The sequence below is a fragment of the Cherax quadricarinatus genome, chromosome 58 (assembly GCF_038502225.1).
Source record: "Cherax quadricarinatus isolate ZL_2023a chromosome 58, ASM3850222v1, whole genome shotgun sequence".
Taxonomy (NCBI): Eukaryota; Metazoa; Arthropoda; class Malacostraca; order Decapoda; family Parastacidae; genus Cherax; species Cherax quadricarinatus.
Window position 1 is genome coordinate 11,047,580 of NC_091349.1, and position 24,012 is coordinate 11,071,591.

The following is a 24,012-nucleotide window of genomic DNA, read 5'->3' on the forward strand; positions in this document are numbered from 1 at the left end:
TGAAGACTACACTTGTTCCAGCAGCGTTTCCGATATTTTCTGGTGATATGTTAATAATCTGGGGCCGCGGACGTTGACAGTGTTCCATTATTGTGCCCATCGCACCCTTGCTTTTCACTGGGCTTATTTTGCACTTCCTCCCATAGCTCCCGCTCCAGTATGTTATGGCAATGTGCAGATTTGGGATCAAGCCCTCGAGGACTTTCCAGGTATATCTTATCTCATATTTCTCTCTCCTCCGCTCCAATGAGTACATATACAAGACGTTCCCAGTAATGCAAATGCTTTGCTGGCCCTATGCGGGCCGTAAACGATCCATCTGCTCCAGGTCTGATATTTCTCCAGCCCTGAATGGGGCCGTCAACACTGAACAATATTCCAAATGAGGTGCACTAGCGATACGAAAAGTGTCACCATTGGCATTATTTCCTCCTCTTTTGAAAGTTCTCATTACTCACCCTGTCATCCTCCTGACTGTCGTGACCTTTGTCAGCTGACAGTTATTCCCAAGTCTTTCACGTGTTCCTTTCGTTCTATTTGACGAGCCTCGGAGACAGCCACGTCGGGAATAGTTTGTGTAATTTCGAAGGTATACCGAAATCCACTTATGTAAAGTAAAAGGACACAAGTGCAACTAATGTGACATTTATTGTGGCAACGTTTCGAGGAGCAAAGAAAAGCAGCGAAACGTTACAATAAATGTCACATTAGTTGCACTTGTGTCCTTTTACTTTACATATTGTCGGTAATTCTACCAACTTTATTTGAAATCCACTTAGTTGGATTTGGGCCGTGACAAGAACAGCGTTATCACAGTGTTAAGCCCAGGAATTTCTTGAGATGAAGAATGCCTGAGGATGGAAACTGGTGTAAAATTCTATTTTGCATAACCACATTAGGAAATATATAATCTTAGGACACTAAGTTTTGTTACATACCCGTGAAAACTGACGTTTCGAATGTTCTTCATTGTGTAAAAATATGAAAGAATCGTCAGAATACTTTTTGCAAATTACAGAATTTCACGACATATGAGGCACGCTCCCCCCCCCCCCCCCACAGTCTTGAAAAATAATCCTGGGCCTTGTATACAATGCCAGGGTCAAGGGTAGACTTTGGGTTACGTTTTAGCAGCTGCTTACTAACGTTACGTTACAACTGCCTGGAAACATTCTTTCTCATGTCTCAAGATTGTGCGCCTTATATGCCGAAAAATACGGTAAATTATAAACCAAAATTTCAAGTTTCACCCTTTAGACTCTACGCCGTTACTCCAAGTGTTGCCACGAGGATCTTTAAAATATTAAAATTACAAACTACTCTTGACGAGTGGCACTCCGGCCACCACCGAAGCACGCAGGCATCCGGCAGAGATGGTGCACGTCCATAAAATAAATTCATGAACCAAACAGCGTGTGGAGGAATATCAGGCGGGAGACGGGCAAACCTGAAGGACGCTTCAGGGGTCAAACCCCCGCGACCCAGTCACAGACCTGGCCTCCCAGTGGATCAAAACCTGATCAACCAGGCTGTTACTGTCAGCAGTACTGATATCAGCTTGGAGGTTTGGCGCGTCCTCAATGGATACCAACAGTACATCGTCTGCAGAAGGATGATGCAGTGCTATGATTTATGCTTCTGTCTCTGACGAACAAGATGGAGAACAGGGGCTAGTATTGTGCCTTGGGTAACAGAACTTTTTACTGTGGCAGCCTCCAACTTCATAAGAACATAAGAAAGAAGGAACACTGCAACAGGCCTACTGACCCATGCGGAGCAGGTCCATGTCCCCCCCCCCCGGATTAGACCAATGACCCCACACCGGATTAGCCAATTGACCCACCCAATCTGGTCATCTCCACTCAAGGATGGAGCACTGCACCAGACCCAGCAGCACAAGCTAGCCAGGTCCAACTCACCCCCCCCACACCCACTCATGTATTTATCTAACCTATTTTTAAAACTACACAACGTTTTAGCCTGAATAACTGTACTCGGGAGTTTATTCCACTCATCCACAACTCTATTACCAAACCAGTGCTTTCCTATATCCTTCCTGAATTTGAATTTTTCCAACTTGAAACCATTGCTGCGAGTCCTGTCTTGGCTGGAAATTTTCAGCACGCTATTTAATCCCCTTTATTTATTCCTGTTTTCCATTTATACACCTCGATCATATCCCCCCTAATTCTACGCCTTTCGAGAGCGTGCAGATTCAGGGCCCTCAGTCTATCCTCATAGGGAAGATTTCTGATACATGGGATCATCTTTGTCATCCTCCTCTGTACGTTTTCCAGTTTTTACTCTACAACCCAACTCGGTTTCAGATCCATTCTTCACCTGAGCATTTATTTCCATTCTGTAATACGGTGACCAGAACTGAGCAGCACAGTCTAAATGAGGTCTAACCAAAGATATATAGAGTTGAAGAACAACCTGAGGACTTCTATTATTTATACTATTACACTTTGGGCTCATTAGTTAGAAAATTAAATTTCCATCTCCCACTTTTTATTTTGCATGCATTTTGTGGGCTATTACATCATGGTCACACTTGTCAAATTATTTTTCACTACATCTGTATTTTGCTCGTCTTTCACTGCATCGAAGACCATGTCGCAAAGGTCAACCCTACAAGGATCACAACTGTCACAACCACAAGAAAAATGATAGGCTGGAGAACTAGAACCTTCAAAGCAAGGGATGCCTAGCCAAGTCCCGTTTTCTCTCCAGGATGGAGTACTGCAGACCTGGAGAAAATGCAGAGAATTCTACAAGTTTTGGTCATAAATCTGCACACAAGTTATTCTCCATGAAATTACGAAAATTGGAAGATAGTGCAAAATGCCTACAATCAAAAGCAGGGGTGCAACGAGTACACTAAGGGACCACGACTTTTGAACGTCCCCTCTTCTCACATAATGGCTGTCTTCAAGAAAATTGGAAAAGTTTCCGAAGTCTGTACCTCATTAGCCGGGCTGCGACTTAGTGCTGCGACTTAGTGCGGCAAGCACAATCTGGTCACTCAGGTTATAAAGTATAAACAGAGAATCCTGGTCTGGGAACAAACCGCGAGGGTGTTGACCCTCTGAACACTCCAGGAAGTTGTGGGAAGCATACCTCTAGTGACACTGCTCATCCTCCCGTTCAAATCCACGTTAATCATTTTCTTCCCAGTATACGTCACCGAGGTCATGATTTATTTGATGGTAGGTAATTTATTTGTTGCTGACATTGAATTAGTTAAATACACCCTCGTGGTTAATTACAAGGATTCCAACGGAAACAAGTCACTTTTTTTTTTTGGAGGGGGGGGGTATCCTAGGTATCTACACACATGCTGCTATGTATGATAATTTATATAACTATTTATGTGTACCTGCACATGAATACACTTACTAATGGCATTTTGCTGAAGACTAGCGTGTATGGAGGTATTAACCTGGAATAAGTTGTCTTGATTAGTTGTTTTTGACACTACTGCGTTTCATACATCTTCATTGTTGGTAAAAATAAGTTCAAAGGTATTTTCTAGTCAGGTCGGTTCTGCTATTTCCTGAATAAGAGCAAATTTATTGCAGTCTTAACAGTTCGATTGTGCTAGTGGCTTAATTCTCAATCCTACAGTCAGTTCGATAGACCAGCTGCCACAATGATTTCTTGAGTCTACGGCAGACTATTCGTCATCTGAAAAAAACTTGGCTCTTATTATTCTCTATCCTACAGTCTATGCTACATACTTCCATTTTAGAAGATGGAAATTGAAATCACGAAGCAAAAGATATTTGGGGCTGGGTCTGAAATATTTTAAGACTACTAGATTTGCAATAGTTGATCCTGGAACTGCTGGGAAGTTGTATCTGGTGGCTTATAGACAAGTATAATAACTAGCAGAGATCTACCTACCTGGAGGGCATTTCGGGGATCAACGTCCCCCGCGGCCCGGTCCACAACCAGGCCTCCCGATGGATCAGGGCCTAATCAACCAACTGTTACTGCTGGACACGCAGTCCAACATACGAACCACAGCCCGCCTGATCCGGCACCGACACCATTTTTTTTTATCAATACTGATATTAAAATTAATCTAACCCCCTGCCCCCCGATACTGGTACCGATACCTCCAAAATTCGCCGATACCGATACTTTTTTAGGCTTATACAGACATCATGACTCACGAAATCGTAATACGATTACAAACAACCACGGAACGCGTGGGGCTTGCATCCATGGCAAGTCTTAAAATTCCAGGTCAAAGCGTAAGCCACTCGGTCAGCTGGAGTTTTACGACTCGCTCACCATAAGTTCAAACCCTACCTGTTCCGTGGATCGATACGGATACTTTGGCACACCCCTAGTAAGTGTATTCAGGAATACACAAATATAGTTACACAGATTATCATACATAGCAGTATGTGTAGAGAACCTGGGATAACCCAAAAAAGTCAGACGGAGTGACTTATTTCCATTGGGGTCCTCGACCCCACTAGATTACGAGTTTTATAGTTTGCCGCTAAAATTTCAACTACATTATATGTGAATAATTAGACATGTGCAACATCTGAGAATCTATCTGGATGGCAAAACGTCTACGAAGAAAGACACCCAATGTTGCACACGTGTCTAATTCTTCATCTTGTCTGTATTATATACCATTCATTATTTGTTGTGTTAAGTAATTCAGTGCAAACCAAGAGACTGTAGTACAAACCAACCCCTCCCCCTCGCACCTTTTTTCTGTCGAAACAGCAGATTGTAACCAAGTATCCATATATCGCTGTGAAAATAATATTTTACACGAGTCTCTGTGAAAGCTACAAACAATGCATTTGATTTTGCGAGTCCACTTGTTTTAAGACATTGTATGTTTGCAAATATAAAAGATATATTTTTTTGCTGTCTTTTTTTTTATGTTGGTTTTAATATCGGTGGCTCTGAACCAGCCACTGGTTTCGTTTCCAGTCAGTGATGGCTCCAAGGTAGTGGTGCATTCTTAACAATTCTTTCCATTCTTTTTCGCTTCCTGGCACATGTACACAGACACAGTATTGTGTGCTTGTCCCATGCAGCTGGCGGTTCATAAGGTCTTATTTGCATCGTTCCCTTTCAGTGGACTGTAAGACAATTTGTATCACAATACTGTTTCTTATTGAACTACGACTTTTTGCATGGAAGCATTTGGAGGCCTTGACTCGACATGTTACAGTTAATGGTTCCTGGGATCATCGCACCCCCACAGCCCAATCTCACACTAGACCAACAGGAATATGATCTATTAGGAAATGAACAAAAAGAAGTTTGTAATGAATGCAAGCAGGAGTTTTTAAGATTTATCTCATTTTACGTCTTCATGAGAATCCAACAATCCTCGCAGAGTGCCTCCTTTCACCAAACCATAAGCGTCTATGTGGATTTCTCGCATATGATTTGCAGCAAATTTATCGGTTAGATGATGTTGACCTTTATCCATAAAAAAATAACCAACTGTAAAATACCACGACAGGAAAAAAATACAAGATAACGTTGATAAGTGCTTCAGTGCAAACAGAAAACGGACACTCGGTCAGCGTGGTGCACATGCCTGTCAGTCTTCCATTGGACTATCTTTACAACAGTGAAATGATATCGAAGATGATCTGGTTTCACACTTATCTGGAAGTTCAGTAATATTTACATGGACGACTGCCGTTTAACAACCTGCATGCGACATGACCGGGAAAATGACTACTGAATACAAATCTGGTTAAGGGTAGGGAGAATAGGAAGTGAAAACACCGGATGCCAAACATGCTGTAGGAATGGAGTAAACATAAAACCTGCCACTGGAAGCACTGCTAATAAACTTCAGCAAAACATGCAAAACTAGCATGGAGTCTACAAAAGAATATGAAAAATAGAAATCAGCACTGGACTTGAGAGGAATGCACTAAAAAGAAAAACTTAATGGGATTCAATAACCATGGAAGAGGAAGATCAGATGGAACACGACAAATGACATACAAGACAACTAGATATTGTAGATAGCAACAAGGCCGTGATGCGAGGAGAGGGAGCCACAGAACACAGCAACTGAAGATGAGCCACAAAGTCCTTTGAGAAAACCTTTGTAGTCCAAGAACAGTGAAAAAAAAAAAGTTTAACGAAGGGGAAAGGCAACGGTCAGAGTTTCCCCAGAGGTGGTATAGGCTCCGGGAACCAGGACTCGCTAAAACAGGATAGTAATAAGACGGAGCCAGAAACACTGATTCGACTTCGACAAACAAAACTAGTCGAGTTCAACAAGTTTGTATACTATGAATGTACAGTATACACAGTGATGCTGACAATGCTATAAAATATCGACAAGTTAATGATTAATACATGTGCAACAATTGGGTATCTTATTGTTGAAATGATTCGCCTACGCTGTAGGCTGCTTCAGTCAAATACAGAGGCGGGCAGGTGTAGTCTGGAACGATATCGTTCCAGACCATGGAGCTGAACTCTTCTCCGGGCTGAGGGACTAACCGCTTCAAATATTATTTCTTCAAGGCTGATGGACAAATTACATCTTCATTTCACTACTACACCTTCTGCCTGTGTATTTGACTGAAGCCTGCTGCGAGGGCGAAAAGTTTTAACAATGAAAATACCTAACCGTTGCACATGCGTCTTATTCACCAATATACACAGTATACACTTCAATGTGTGTGCTCTTCAACAGCGAGTCTATTGATTGATGATATTAATGGGAAAGAATCAGAGGGAGGGGGAGGAGGAAGGGGAGGGGGATTGTGACTGACCTGGTGACGTCAGGAAACAACTGTCGTCTCCCATCCCCTCTGACGCCACAGCAACATGTGTTTCCCCTCACTGACGTCACACACAACCCAGTCTCCCCTCCTTGACGTCAATCTTGGTCTATGGTGAGACTGCCTCTTCTCACCCCCCCCCCCGCCCTCTATCCCCTCCCCTATGGCAGCAATTGCCAGATCAACTAGGACGCAATGACTAAGCCTACAGGCAGCAACAGCCTAGTTGTTTAAGCTGTCAACAAGGCCGTCCGATCTCAGGCTGGGCTCCTAGCATAAAACCCTCGAAATGTCACATCAAACCAACACCTAACTGACTTGTCATCTATATTTACTCAACACAATTCTATCAGGGCAAGATATACCATCAGTGCAAAAATTGCAGTTTAAAAAACACAGAAGCGAAATCTAAACCTGGATTCAACAGCGCAGTGGCGACTATATGGCATAAATCCTGGTAGTGGATACTGATTAGTAGTAATGAGAGAGACAGACAGATTTATTACATTAGTCTTACAATACCGACAAGCTGATAAAGGACTGGGTATCTTTATTATGACCTGTTGCCAACCAGTGGCTTCTTTAATGAAATGCAGACTAAACTAAAAATTGGATAGAAATCGAACCCGAGGGTGCACGCGCGTGAAACTTAGGATGTGTCAATGCCCTACTCAAACAATTTGTCGGAAATTTTATAACATGTCAAGTGTCTAAAAGATCTTTCCAGTTCAAAAACAAATTGTCAAGAATAGGCAAAAGGGCAGCTATCTGGAATCGAGAACAGTTTTTTGTAGTCAATTGCAAGATGCCTGGTTGACTTTCTTGGGACAAGAATAATTAGAATATTCTAAGGGAAATACTTCTAAAAAACTATTACAAAGAATCTGCGAGATAAACTCTTCTATTAACACGTTATGCACGAGGCAGTGTGCTTAGTTCCTTTCTCCAAAGAAATATCATATGAAATCAGTGGAGTAAATCCCATAGATTCGCCATGTAATGAGAGCGATGCACGAGTTCAGTTGAGAACGTCTAGAATTCGAGGGACTTCATCATTATAGCCTGTTGGTGCTAGGTCACCCAACATAGGTTGGGTGCTGAAAATGTTCATTCTCCTGGAAGAACTGCACTTACAAGCTGGCTGGATAAATAGTACGTTGCCTTTAACTCTTACTCAAGGAGAAAAGGGGACAAAATATACCGGCGAAGTCTGCTATGAGCATTCACAGACTTGCAGCTTACCTCTGAACATCAAAATGGTATATAATACCGACAGGTTGTTAGGTAAGACACATATGCAACAGTTAGACAACTTTATTCCGAAACGTTTCGGAATAAAGTTGTCTAACTGTTGCATATGTGTCTTACCTAACAACCTGTCGGTATTATATACCATTTTGATGTTCATCTTGTCAGACACTGCAACACGTGGCATCTTGGTACAGAAAACACCTTGAACAAGCTTTTCAAGTGAGAAGGGTTGGATCTGAGAGGGACATGACCTCTCAGTTGCCTCTCACTACTACTATTACTACTACTACTACTACTACTACCCTGCACCTCTCCTTCCGACAGTATTTAAGTCTCCGCACTGTCGCTTGATCTTCAGATAGTTCCTGACTATGGAACTGAACTTCTCCAGGCCGAGGGACTGACAACCTCAAATTCTACGACTTTAAGGGTGATGGACTGATTACATCGTCTTCACATCTCTTCTGTTCCTGCCTACTTTCTGTATTCGACTGAAGAAGCCTACTGTGTAGGCGAAACGTTTCGGAATAAAGTTGTCTAACTGTTGCATATGTGTCTTACCTAACAGCTTACCTCTACAGATTGTGTACAAGGACGGTTCAACAAGCATACCCCTTCCCTCTGCATGACTGTCCACAAACGTACTCTCTTTCGAAAGCTGTTTAAGAACTGGTTTGCCTCCAGTGTGATGTCTTGCTGTATACCGACAGTCTTCTCTGAATATCAGTGGTCATCACAAACGGATTGAGAGCTAAAGTTTAGGTTTGAGAGTCCTCTGATTACCTTCTCTTAGCGCTTCACTCTAATCAAAAGGTATTGCAAAGCAAACTAGCGAGGTACAAAGCGACTAGCGCCTGTACTGTGGGAATGAATGCTTCTGAATTGATACTCTCGAAAGTATGCTGAGCTCAGTATAAAGCAAACTCCACCTCTACCATAGATGTTAAATCAATATCACCTGGGTATGTGGTCTATTACTAAGAATATGGCAATCATTTTACTTCTCGCTAACAGCTCCAAAGGTAGTCTTTCCCAGTACCCTCATAAGTGCCACACGCCAAACGCATGGTTAACACACATTTAAGCTTATGTCGTGGAACTACTATCGTATCGAGAAACAGTTCTACAACTTAGTCATGAGCGGTACCAAAAATGAAGGGATTCAATATGACATTGTATGAATGTGGAGCCTGGATGTCTTTCACAACAGTCTTTAGTCTGCAGAGCAACGATGGGTGCTAAGACACTATCTCCTACGATAGTGAGCATCACCGTTTATATAGTGTATAGCAGTACCTATCTGTAGGTCATTGTTCAAGGCGTTACACACATTGCAGATGGGGAAAGTTAGACAGCGACTTTTTTATCATCTTGGGCGATTTGTCTGCATAGAAATCTCCCCTCCCTCCCCCCCCCATACTATGAAGCTTGCATCTCTGCAGTTTCCACCCCTTGAGGCATCCCTTAAGTGTGACCTATGACCGCAGCTCTCATGCTGGACAATTTCGGTCTTGAGGAGTTCAAGTAGTCAAGAAGTCACGATCAAGTGGTAACGGTGATAATGATTTCTGGCAAAGATCTTGAAAACACTAGCATGGGGGTGGGGGAAATAACACTTACTAGTTGTGGTCTATCACTGGGACAAGTCTTAATGCTGATGGGCGACACATGGTGAAGATCTAGGTTGAATTTGTCTCAGCTTGCTAGGTCTTTACCCTTAACATAACTACAGCTGTGAGTACCATCAAATTTACACGGGTATGCGGTGTTGGTAAATTTAAAAGTTAGTTTAGTTTAATATTTTTATTATGCACCCCTTATTTAAGAGGTCAAGGCAGTATTGAGAAATGTTTGCAAGTCCTTGGTGGCAAGCAGTAATTTGAGATGACAATACAGAGCATGGCGTGTGGTGTAGTCATGCCTGGGCCATGACCTACAGGAGAGTGACAAACCCTCATGCTGAGTCAACGTCGGAAGGGCAATGGAGAAACATCACGAGCTACGCTCAACCTACATCAGTCTACTCGAGTGCAGCACAGTTGCAAGATGGCAGCTAGGCAGGCATGAGATAAAACATCAGCCTGGCTATACTCACATCGTTTTGTAACGTGCCCTCATTTCGTCAGGAATACTCCTTCCCCCCCCCCTAACCTCTCAATAATATGGAGGCACCTTCATTTTTTTTTATTAACGCTGTCTTGCCAGAGGCGTGCCTTCACTACAGTTATAAAACTGCAACATTAACATCCCTCCGTGTATGGAGGCTAATTCCTCTGCACTAGCTTTTGTCCCTTCAACATCAGTGTCCATGCACTCTTAGAATTGTAATGAATGACCACCTAAATTCTCTATAAACTGTAAGGAAATCGAACCTGGACCAAAAAAAAAAAAAGGCAACAAAACGCAGGAAAAATAAAGCCATTGATGGTGAAAAATAATAAAGCAAGAAAATGCAATAATAAACACGGGACAGGGCACCAAAACAGTAAAAAGGCAGCAAAACGAAGACAAACCCCCAAGAAAATGAAGAAAAGAATAAGAAGGGAAACCAAGGGGTATAACCATGCCGAGAGTGGAAGTTTAAACTCAAGAATTCCAGTGTCTGGGAATGCTGGGCGAGAGGGTAATGAGAACCCGGTGACGAGGCACACCAAACTAATTACAAAAATACCTTAGTCCCGATATTAAAAAGCAACCACGCACCTCCCAACCCACTCACCAACACCGTCCCCACCACCACCGTCTCCATCACAGACCATCCACAAAAATCACCAGCCTCGATACTTGATACACCCACTCTTCACCTACACCATACTTACAAATTCATTCAGTTCTCTAATAACACGAGTATTTTAAATTCCTGAAAGTCTTCTAAGTGGGAATATAAAACAAATGGCGAACTCCATAGCTGGAATACACACGAACACTTACAAAGATACTGCAGGCAAATACATCACATACTGCCATACTCGAATCAAATATATCCAACTGACATTACCTGTGACTGATGCCGCGACGTTTTTCCACCCTTCCGGCTTGACCTGGGAGCCAGGCTTTTCTGCCGAATCCTGGCGAAACCAGGCTGTTGCTGCTGGCAGCCCTCTGGCCCCACGCATCCATCACAGCTTGTTTGATCTGGTGCCTTGCAAAAGTTGCGATCCAGTTTCCTCTTAAGAGTCAAAACTTCTACACTCGTTTCGGTAAGGTTTCTGATACCTGCTGGTAATAGGTTGAATAGTCTTGGACCACGGATGTTGATGAAGTGTTCTCTCGTTTTGCACATGGCGCCCCTACTTTCACCTGGTCCATTTTAAATTTCTTTCATCCAGTACGTTATGGTATGCCGATTTAGGCCTAAGCTATCATTTAGGAAATAATAGCTATAACGGAATATACAACAAGCTAATCACATAATAGACAAAAATATATGTGAAATACTGGGGAGTGATAATGTCAAGAGAACCTCACATTCAAGGATCACAACTGTCATCACATCTGAGAGGAAAATTCTAGGATGGGTAATGAGATTATCATGGAGGAGCGTTAAACCCGTATGGATAATGAGAACTTTCAAAACAAGGAATGCCGTGCCAATGATGATCCTCGTTAAGTCACTTGTTCTCCCAAAGCTAAAATACTACTGTACACTAACACCCCATTCAAGGCAGGTGAAACTGCAGATCTGGAGAATGTAGAGAACCTTCACTGCACGCATATGTTCAGACAAGCACCTTAATTACTGGGAACATTTGAAGTTCTTTGACCCGTACTCCCTGGAAGGCAGGCGAGAAAAATTAATCATAATCTACACCTGGAAAATACCAGAGGGACGGATTCCGAATCTGCACACATAAATATGAAAGCAAAAACTCGGCAAACGGTGGTTCGTACGTTGGATTGTGCGCGGCCAGTTCCTAGGTCTTTTGTGTATCCATATGCTCTTCGTTATCGTCCACAGGATGGAAATGGAGCATACGACCAACTACCAGCTTAGAAAATAAAACCTATTATCTACTCTGTCCTTTTTCTGACATTCGCGGCATTTTTGCCTATTTTATTCTTTAAATGAGGTCATATATTATACCAGTCTTATATATTCCTTTCGATCCATGAGATGGTATTTGTTTATCCAGGGCTCCTCTGAATTCTTTATTCTAAGCAGTCAGAATTGTTCACCACCGAACATCTTTTCACTGCCCACACGAGCTCGCAATTTCTTTCTTACAGAAAACAATTTTACAGGTTAAGAGCTGTTATCCCATCCCAGCTTATGTCGAAGGCCAGTCCTATCTACAGGTGCCAAAACCATGCTTCCGACTACTTTTTATAATGCTAAGGCTAGATTTGGCTTTGTTTACTGCTGATGTTGTATGTTGTAGAAACTAGTATTTCACGAAATTTCCTGTTATACATTTTGCCCTTATTTTATGAGCTGTTGCTCCATGAACACATTCATCAAATGCCTTAGCAAAGTCCTCGCCAACCACATCTTCCATTTGTTCCAAAGCCTCAACTCCGTTAATGATTTAGTAGATATGACAAGCATAATCTTTCTACTCTAAATACACGCTGACTTGGGTTGTGTACATCAAGCATGTCCATACAATTTATAATGTAGCACTCTCCAACATTTCTTAGATATTTTTCGATTTAAGTGTATTTGCCAGAGCTCTGCTGCCTCTTGTGCAGACGAGCTATTGCTCTTTTTAAGGCCTCTACGATTTTACCTAGAACTAAGCGATTTTCCGAAAGTCCTTATGCTAGTGGTATTTTGCATTTTATATAATTCCACCTATCAGGCGTTGGTGTTGCATTGTGGGGGGAAGGATTTTTTTTATTTCCTTTTTGGATTCTGGGGAAATTGAACGTATGTCAGTTTGTAGCTAGGGATGCAACAAACTGTCTCATCAACCCTCCTGTCCATTTAGCGAGCTGCTGAACACAGTCACACTGATCTTACAGTTTCATTTTCCTCCTTGGTGTGAGAACCTCTTGCGAGTAGTGGGGAAAATTCTAGAGGTAGTTTTAGACAGATTTTGAATATGGGTAGAAATAGGATTGGTTGCAATTTCCTGAGCAGCTTTTTGTTCAGTTTGAGCTTCCTCTGTCGAGTATTAATGACAGATTTTAGATAGCGATTTTGCCACCTAAGTGGCTAGTTTATTGTGCACCCCATATCCATCCTGTGGACGGTAGCGCTAGAGCATATGGATACACCAAAGGCCTGGGATCTAGGCCCCAAAAGGGTTAACAGGTGTACATATGGTTCTTTTTTTTTTAGCTGTATATCAAGAGTTCACTTATCTGTTACAAGCAAATTTAGGAAATTTGCTTAGTATATCTGGTATCTTATTTTCATAAATAAGATAACATGACATGTCACATAATTATACACTATATATTCCTCCATAAGTGGACAATTAAGCAAAGTGTTCAAGACAGTGACCATATGCGTGACCTAATAATTTGCATTTGGTTTGATCATCAGTGTGTCTCCCAAACTGCCAGAAGTACTTGTAACCAAGCCTAAGCCTGGCCACTACGTCAGTCAGTCTGTTTACATTGCAAGTTGCTCCATAAACATACTTATCTACGTTCATGTTATCATAGTGGGTTATAAATCTACTTAGGCTTATAATTGCATTCCTATAACATTCATTTTCATTATTTACTTCTCTCCTAATATTAATCCTAATGCTAGACACAGATATACCAAAGTTATATTCTACATTTTCCTTCAGTGTACTTTATCATGAAGTAATCCAATGTATGATGGGATCCATAGCAATTCTACATTAATTCCTTTTTTCCCCGAATTTTTGAGTATATGTACCTGGCTTCTCCAATGAGCATGTTGTTGGAGTCATTATGCAATTAAAGAGCCTTCAATGATGACACAATCATTAATGATTATAGTCAAGCTCAGTGTCACAAGTTAGCTTTAGCGCCATTAGGATTGCAAACAATTCAGTTTGCAGTGTAGACGCCCAGTTGTTAATTCTTATGCCTAACAAATTTATTACAGTTCTTAACTAGGGAGGTGGCAACAAGAGCAGATGCAGCCCTGCCAAAAGACTCCTGTTCAGATCCATCAGTGTATATAACTTGTGATAACTTATTACTTCCAGCTAGGCAAGAAATTTCTTGAGTAGTTGCTTTAACAAGTATTTTAAGGAAGGGATTACCAGCAATGAGCTTGGGAGGGGCTTGCAGGTATGTGATATTAAATGAACACGTCTTCCATGGAGTGAAATGTTCTTGTCTACAGTGACAGTTCATGCAGGTTATAAAACTTAATATAATTGTATGTTTCCACAATCTATTTAGATGTGTGTGTGTATTTACTTTAGATATTTAGTAAGATTCACAATGACTGGTTCATTTGTTAACATTCTAATACAGAATACAGTGTTGAGTCTGTTCTATATCACTATTGTGTAGATTATCTTTCCTTTGTTATGAAGTGCCCATTTTTAAGCAGTTTTAGAACATTTTCTTTTGTACATGCTTCTATATTCTTTCATTTTTTTATATACTTTTATATTTTCTGAAAAAAAAAAAAAAAAAAAAAAAACAACAGACGTTTGTAAGATTCTGTATCCAGCTTTTCCATGCACTACTGTGGGTTAATGGTGCTTAGGCCATGATTCGCTTTAAGGCGATATTCGCTTTACGGTGGTGGTCTGGAACCTAACAATACGAGTCTCTTACAGTCCTATTCCTTTGACTTAATACTAACTTGTATATAATAAATACATACACATAAATTTTGCACTTATACCTCATGATCCAAAACATTCATTGCATCTGCTTCTGAGAGGAGTCGACTTGTATACGACAGTCAACGTTTTATTTTGATTTTTTTTTTTAAACCCTGAGGATCTGTTGTTGTTAGTAGTAGAAGTATTAAGAACTTGTGAAATGTATTATTTTACACAGCGGAGTCAGTGTTGTATACACACCAAACTTAGCTTGGCACTGTTAGCAAGTGCAAAATTGGCCAATCCTGAAGGGTGCATATTTTCCCTGCCTCTTACATCTTAAAATAACCCTGGGGAACACCTACACAGAACCTGAGGTGACTAACACAGTGTCTCCTAGCCTGTAGTACCCTCTTGGCTCTGAATACAGCCATGCAAATATTTACCGGTTATGGATTCCTGGGTTCAGGGCCACCCCTTCCTCCCCCACTCCTACGCGGCACGGTCCTAAACCAATTTCCACCTTTAGCCCCATCAGTGAGGCTGTCGGTGGTACACTACCATTCCAACGTAAACACCAGAGCTGTATGAGCAGGGGGAGATTGAATAATGCCAATTACAAATCGTGACAGTATAAATGGAAGAGAACATTTATCATTAATGACAAATGTTAGGATAATACAAACACTGCTGCAGGCCTGACCCATTCTACACGGAAATAGCTATTTGACAAATTTTTCATGAAAGCTTGACCACAGGCCTGGCTGCGAGGGTAGAAAAACCCTTGTAAATCGGTCGGTTACGCCAATGATAGGTAGGTGTGCGAATATATATATATATATATATATATATATATATATATATATATATATATATATATATATATATATATATATATAGATATATATATATATATATATATATATATATATATATATGTATGTTCATACTGGCAAATTATTTTTGGTAAATCACGTCTAATTTATTTTTGAAGCTACCCAAAACAGATTTCTTCTTGAAGCTGTTTGAATATTTTACTTCTGTCGTGCCGAGGCAGTATGTGCCTAGCTGTGCCAGTGTTGCTACAAATAGTTAATCCTACTCACTCGGTATTTAGTAGCCAGGCCTCAGCTGTCTAAAACTGGACTACCTCACTAAATATGGACACCATCACCCTTCTCAGAAACTGCATACCTTTACCACACCGCATACACCATATCCATTGAGAGGCACTAAATCAATAGCGGTCATAGAGCCTAGAGATTGGAAGGTAATCCGCGTCTATCCAAAATAGTCCAATTCCTTGGAAGAGGAGCCCTCCAGCACCATCATTGGGAAAGGATGGGGGTAACAGTAACAAGCACTGCATGTCAACAGTGTCCTGCCGTGCATGACGAGCGTCAGGTTTCCAACGCATTACTTCCCCCTCCCCCTACCAAACCAACTCCCTCTGCCCTCCCTCCCCTTCAAGGGAGGTGCTTCGCTGTCAATGAATGACTGTTGATCCAACGAACTAGACCAGCACCTTCCTTTCCTTGGATCCAATCTGTCTCGCATTGCCCAGACGCACCATGACCTCTACGGATTCAAGCTCTCTCCCTTCAATGTATTAGTAATAATAATGTTAGTTAACTAATAATGTTATGGTTAACTAATAACTAATGGTAATAATGGTAACTATAATAATGTCAAGTGCAAAGTCATGAAGATTGGGGAAGGGCAAAGAAGACCACAGACGGAATACAGCCTAGATGGCCAAAGCTTACAAACCTCACTCAAGGAAAAGGATCCTGGGGCGAGTATAACACCGAGCACATCTCCTGAGGCGTACATCAACCAAATAACTGCCGTAGCATACGGGCGCCTGGCAAACTTAAGAACAGCATTCCGACATCTTAATAAGGAATCATTTAGGACCCTGCACACTGTGTACGTTAGGCCCATACTGGAGTATGCAGAGCCAGTTTGAAACCCTCACCTAGCGAAGCATGTAAGGAAACTAGAGAAAGCGCAAAGGTTTGCAACAAGACTAGTCCCAGAGCTAAGGGGTATGTCCTACGAGGAGAGGTTAAGGGAAACTGACCTGACGACACTGGAGGACAGGAGAGAGAAGGAAGATATGATAACGACATATAAAATACCGAGAGGAAACAAGGTGGAGAGAGAATGTTCCAGAGATGGGACACAGCAATAAGGGGTCACAGTTGGAAGTTGAAGACTCAAATGAACCACTGGTATGTTAGGAAGTATTTCTTCAGTCACAGTTGTCAGGAAGTGAAATAATCTGGGAAGTGATGTAGTGGAGGCAGGATCCATACATTGCTTTAAGAAGAGGTATGATAAAGCTCATGGAGCGGGAAGTGTGACCGGGTAGCGGCCAGTTGAAAAGGCGGGGCCAGGAGCTGTGAATCTACCCCTGCAACCACAACTAGGTGAGTACACACAGTGTAATAATCATTCAATATCACCAAGTTACTGCTCTCATTTACTTTAGGTTGGAAGACACTGAGCCGTATGGAAACTACGAGGACGTTTTGTTTTATAAATTAAACTTAAACTTTAAGAAAATATTTACATCAAACTGAAATTTCTTCCCTTACTTGTACACTAATATACAATATTTACGTAAAATGACTAATATACAATGCATGTACGTTATCCTACACAATGAATTAAGTAATATACAATGAATGTTGAGCAATACGACTGCTGACCTATATCAATAATGTTGACCAATATATTATAAACTGAAGTAGGTCAAGTTCAACTTACATCACGAGATGTTTTCTGAATAGTGTTAAGTTCAACAGGCGTCGGTTTCACACAACAGAACGGTGGTAGTAACAACCTGACTGGTCATGCCCTGATCCACCAGGCGGCCTGTTCGCGGGGGTGCTGACCCCCGGAACACCCTCCAGGTAGGCAGGTACTCTGGATGATGATCCATTAATGAACCTAGTAACTTAATGACATTTCTTCATGCAGCACATTAGTCCTGAGAATAAAAATTATAGCGGTGACGATTATACCAAACATAGCTTTTAATCTTGTCCTACACCATATCTACCTTCCAGTATAACTGACATTTAATTATAATTACTCCAAAGGCAATTTATTTACTTCGAAGATACTATAGCGCGACTCGTGATTTGCGAAGATCGAATCTTAGAAGTTCATGCTCTGACTCGCACGGGTTTAGCACTTCACAATATATTCTAGAAGAACCATTCCCTGGTGCAACACCATCCCTGCACACACACAGAGCAATAAAAACACGGCGGCTCGAGTCTCCACTAATTGATGTACTGAATGATCCATATGGATATAGGTAAAACCGTGTAGAGGCAACAATCCCTGCTCCCCCCCCCCCACACACACACCATCACTGCACTCGGGGAAACCGTCTCCCTGAGCAGAATGAACCACACATGTTAAGCGCTTCACAAATGAACCATTCTCAGGCACCTATCACCTGCCTCCACATCAACACTTGTTTCACCAGGCATGTGCGTGACGCCAGCGTCTTTATCAACTTCCAACCTTCACAAAACCACTCGCCATAATCCAACAAAATAGCAGGGAGGCAAAGTGAGCAAAACATATTGGAACACCCGCAGTGGGGGGCCACCCTATTATATAACCGTAATTTTTAAAGGGGTGTACCGTTAAGACAGCGGAAGGCCTCGGTCAAATGACCCAAAGCTCCAGCGGAGGGTCATCATATGACTAAGATCAGCGTCAGGAAACGCTTGTCCTGTTTCCTGACGAATCTTACCTAACCTATTATATACGAGGGGGCGGGGGAAGAGCGGCTAGACAAGGAAGAACAACACTGTTGGAAAAAAAAATAGAGCAGTTAACAGGGAGCAGGAACTACTATTTATTAGAACTAAGAACTATTGGACAGAGGAGCTATTAAACAAGGAAAAGATATTGAATTAGAAAAAAAAAGCTGGCAAGGACGACGAGAAGGAAGTTAGTGGAAACGGAAGATGAAAGAGAAAAGGCAACTAGACAAGAATCAAGAGCTATTAGGCATGACACCATGAACTCCCCAGCTTCCATCACTAACCATCCTCAACACCAGCATCAGAACCCCCCCCCCCCCACGCCATCCCTTTCAAACCACCACTGACAACCCACACCACTATCTTCCCCGTGCATATTTCACCCACATCAACCCCCCTCCCTTTCAAACCACCTTAACTCTCGCCATCTACACAGCTCCCCGCCCTTGCATTATTGTTCACCATCACAACAGATTAAAACATCTTATTGGTCAAAAAGAGGCATATATAGGCGTATCAAGAGGGGATGGGCAGTTAAGAAATCAATATATTCAATTAAAGAGATATAAACAAAAAAGGAATAAGAAAAGCAAAAGGGATTATGAGGCTAAAGTCGCAAGGGATTCGAAGACTAACCCAAAAGGGTTCTTTCAGGTATACAGAAGCAAGATTAGGGACAAGATAGGCCCACTTGAGTAATTCAGGTCAGATCACTGACAGTGATAAGGAAATGTGTGAACTTTTCAATACCTACTTCCTCTCAGTTTTTACTCCGGAAGATACTAGCGAAATTCCAGAAATAAATTATGTAGAACAGGACGATACTAAACTATGCACGATTGGGGTAACTAGTGACATGGTCCTCAGACAAATAGAGAAATTAAAACCTAACAAATCCCCAGCCTCTGATGAAGTGTTTGCAAGGGTTTTAAAGGAATGTAAAGAGGAACTTAGCATACCTTTGGCTAATCTTTTCAATGTATCACTACAAACTGGCATAGTGCCAGACAAGTGATAATACAGTTGTGGATGAGTGGAACAAACTCCAGAGTACCGTCATAGAAGCTAAGATGTTGTGTTGTTTTAAAAATAGGTTAGATAAATACACGAGTGGGTGTGGGTGGGTGCAAGTTGGACCTGACTAGCTTGTGCTACTAAGTCAGATGCCGTGTTCCTGAAGTGAATGTGACCTGACCTGACTAGGTTAGGGCTTTGGCTTAAGCCGGAAGGAGAATTGGACCTGCCTCGCATGGGCCAGCAGGCCTGCTGCAGTGTTCCTTCTTTCTTATATTATCACCCCTTCAAACCACCATCACTAAGCGCACATCACTGTCCACTAGCATAAACCATACCACGGGTGGGATTTGAACCCGCGGTCAGAATCTCAAAATTCCAGACCGTCGCGTTAGCCACTGGACCAGCTAGCCAGGGGTTCAAATCCCGCCCGTGGTATGGTTTGTTTGCAATCGTGTCATTACAATTTCGTGAGTCATGTCCACTAGCATCATTTTTCTGCACTCCACTCAATCATTGCCCACCCATACCAGCATTACTTTCCCAACCCCATAATTGCTCATCCACACCAACCCCCCCCCTATTCCAACCACCACCCCCACTGACAACCCACATCACTCCCTCTCCACGCTCATGACCATCACTTCCCCACTGCATCATTACTTATCCATACTACCAGCATCAATCCCCCCTCCCCCTTCAAACCACCGTCACTGACAATCCGCACCACCAGCATCACGGACCACTACCTAGGGGTGTCTTGCACCTCACATACAAGCTTATTTGACTGGCAACTGCATAACCCAGGGTTCGTTTTTGGAATGGATAAACTTATAGGCCGGTTTCAAAACATCCACACATGCTGCTGTTTGCTTCTACTTTAAAGTAATACATGATTCTGAAAGCCCTAAATCAATGTAACTAAAATAATATATAAAAAAATTTAAGTAAATGCAACCATGCTACACGAAAGTTAAGACGTGTGCAACATCTAGGTATATTTATTGTAGACGTTTTGCTATCCAGTGGCTTTATCTATACTGATTCCAGGACATAACCTCAAGACAGTAGAACTATGTACAAAAGATGAGGTTATCAGGCCGAGGGACTGATCACCTCATCTTATGTATACAGTTCTACTGTCTTGAAGTTATGTCCTGGAATCTGTATTGATAAAGCCACTGGATGGCAAAACGTCTACAATAAAGATACCTAGATGTTGCACATGTGTTTTAACTTTCACCTTGTCGGTATTGTATACCTCTCTTGCACTGCCATGCTACATTATATACCAGTACAGTTTTGCTGAAATTTCTGATGCAACTATAAACCTGTCTGCATGTTTCAGTAACAGTCGTATGCATGTCCTAAATGTCACCACTTTTTCTACTCAAACTTTTCTATTTTTAATTTAAAACATTCAAGCATCTTGATATCTTATTAATCAAGATAACTAATCCAAAACTATTTCTGTATAATTCACATATTTTTGTTGCTTTGAATTAGCATGTTATTCTGTTGCATGTAATTCTAATTACAGTACTATTAATGTAGGGTAATGCAACTTCTTGTGACTTAATATTCATTACTCACCCATTACAACTTAAATCATGCATAATCCTATTTAGCAATTATAGCCCTAGTTAAGTGTCATTGAAATACTGTCCCTATTAGCCCGTGGGTCACAGTTAACCCAAATTTGTAAAACTGACAACTTTAACAGCATATGTAAAAATTCCACACATGATCAAGCATACGACTAGAAATGCAAAGGCTCACAGCGATGTTAGTTCTGTACCAAAATTAAGGGGATTGGCATATAAAAGACTAAAGTTAGGAATTTTTTTCAGTGGTTAGTAATATACCATCATGGATAAAATGTATTAAAAGTTTATTGAACATTTGTGAGTAAACTGTCTCTGAATTCATTAATTTGATCACATTTCAGCACATGACGATGAAGGGGGTTCCAGAAGCCAATCTGGCAAAGTTTAAATTTAGTCATGTGCACATCTTGGTGCATACTCTCCTCAACTCTCACACAGTGAGACCAGGGATCGCACCCCCAACACGAAAGAGATGTTAAGTGTGTCTCCTTACACCTGCTGCCCCCTGGTCATCAGCAGTAAGCAGGACTGGGTGTTAGTATACTGTTGTGGGTAGCAACGTGGAGGGAAGGGAAGAATTAAAGGACCCGTTTGAACAAGACAAGGCTGTCCCTGACAACGCTGGTTATATTTATCGGATTATCCTGGGTGACTAACTCTCCAGGACAAAAATCCAAACAAAATCTTGTCTTACATCAGCTAAAGATAATGACAGTTCAGTTTTGGATGCATTAGTATTTTAATTCAACGTCAAAGACAATGGAACTAGTGTAAACAGCACAATCTCTTATGGTGTGTGTGTCCAGGAAACCATGTTTTCAATAAATCATGGATAAAATGTTACACAAATTAATTGTATGCAAGACCTGTTGATAGTGCCATAAAGTTTGGAAAAGTAAGCACGTGTCCTCGGCAAAATCCAAGCGATTGTACAGTGGGATATTTCCCCTTCACACTTAGGGCAAAGGTGCTGTTTTAGAAAAGGCCTACCATTACTCCTCGCCATAAACAGCCACCCACCCTGCCATTTGCCTATGTTTATCAAACAACCTTAGATGTTCTCATCACCCTATCTCATCTCAGGATATCAACCACAGCCTCCAAGAGGAATACCAGTGATACTGGAAGTCTCGAAGAACACGTGTGAAACTGATGGCTTGAAAATATAGGCGACAGATATGCTTAAAGGTGGTGCAAGTGTGATGGAAATGGCCCACTTCTTTGGTATCAGAATAAGTAATTCTTACAGATGCAGTAATTTAAGGTCTTGTGCAATGTGTAATCCAGATTGTGACCTAGTGAAAAGAACGACAGGAAAGCAATACAGGGGAATAAGAAAAATTATAGACTGAATATGTGGCCTTTCAAGAAACGAGGAAAGGTACCACACTTGGTGCTCAGATAAGAGAGAAAGATTTAAGGAATACTGTAGCTGTCAATGGTCAAAGTCAAACCGAAACATTGTCAGAACTTTCCCCTCTCCTAAGTGCGGGTTATTTGTGTATGGAGAAAGCCTTATGTACTATAAAACCGAGCAAGGAAGCCTTCACAAGAGGGTTTATTTATGGATGGTTTAACTGTTTTAAAATGTGCAATCAGCTGCATAATATAAAGTTGAGTAGGAAAAGTGAATTTGCCAATCACTCTGCGGGAGGCAAATTTCCCCAAAAAGTGTTTAACCCCATTAACTGTCCAAACAGATTTACATTTTATTTTTCCTGCCTCCAAATTTGGTACGACTGACCCGAGATGCCTGGTCAGCATAGAATGGGTCTTAACCCTCGGTGTGTATGCAGTATTAAAAAATCTGGGACCACTTAGTACATTGGACCCCTGGTTATTGGCCGTAATCCGTTCCAGGTCGGCCTAAAACCTAAATGGCCGAAAACCGAAATAAGATTTCCCATAAGAATTAATGTAAATAAAATTAATCCGTTCCACATACCCAAAAATATTAACAAAAAAATACATTTTTTGAAGATTATAGTTTTATATACACAAAACAATGAGAACTAAATAAAATACATGAACAATTAATCACTATTACATACCTCTACTGAAGACTCTTTTTGGCTTATGGAAGATAGGGAGGAGGAGTTAGGGTTATTGTTTGGAAGCAGAATCCCCCTCCATAAGGACTTCAGGTAACAAGTCCCTCTCTGGGGTTACTTCCCTTCTTTGTCTTTTAATGCCACTAGGACCAGCTTCAGAGTCACTGGACCCCTGTCGCACAAAATAACTGTCCAGAGTGCTCCGTTTCCGGCGTCTCTAAGATTTCCCTGAAGTGGGACAAGGTTTTGTCACTGAACATGTTGCAGATATGGCTTGTTTCAGCTTGGTCAGGGTGATACTTTTCAACAAAACTTTGCAACTCATTCCACTTTGCACACATGTCCTTAATCACTGAAGAAGACACCTTCTCCCCTCTCTCTTCCTCCTCCTGTGAAGCAATTTCCTTAGCTGCAGTCTGTTGCTGTTCCAGTTGAAGGTCTTGCAGCTCTTCAGTGGTTAGCTCTTCCCTGTGGTCCTCAAACTTTTCCACATCCTCGCCACTCACATCCAACCCCCATGGAATTCCTCAGTGCCACAATAGATTGCACAACAGGCATAGGGTCCTCAGGGTCAGCCCCAAACCCTTAAAAATCCTTTTCTTGGACACAATCTGGCCACAATTTTCTCCAGAGTTCAAAGTCCTGGAAGTCACTCCCTGCCAAGCCTACCTATAAGGCTTATGCAATGGAGGATACTGAAGTGATTCCTCCAGAACTCTTAGGGTCAAAGGAGTGTCCGAAGTCACTTCAAAGCACCTTTGAAACACTGCTTTTGTGTAGAGTTTTGTTAAGTTAGAAATGACCTGCTG

At 41.6% G+C, this 24,012-nt stretch overlaps 1 protein-coding gene across 1 annotated transcript in view; it reads right to left on the reverse strand.

Annotated features, from left to right (window-relative positions):
- The window catches only part of LOC128698066 (uncharacterized), an 81,946-nt gene that overhangs the window by 39,632 nt on the left and 18,302 nt on the right, over positions 1-24,012 (reverse strand). The window lies entirely within an intron of this gene.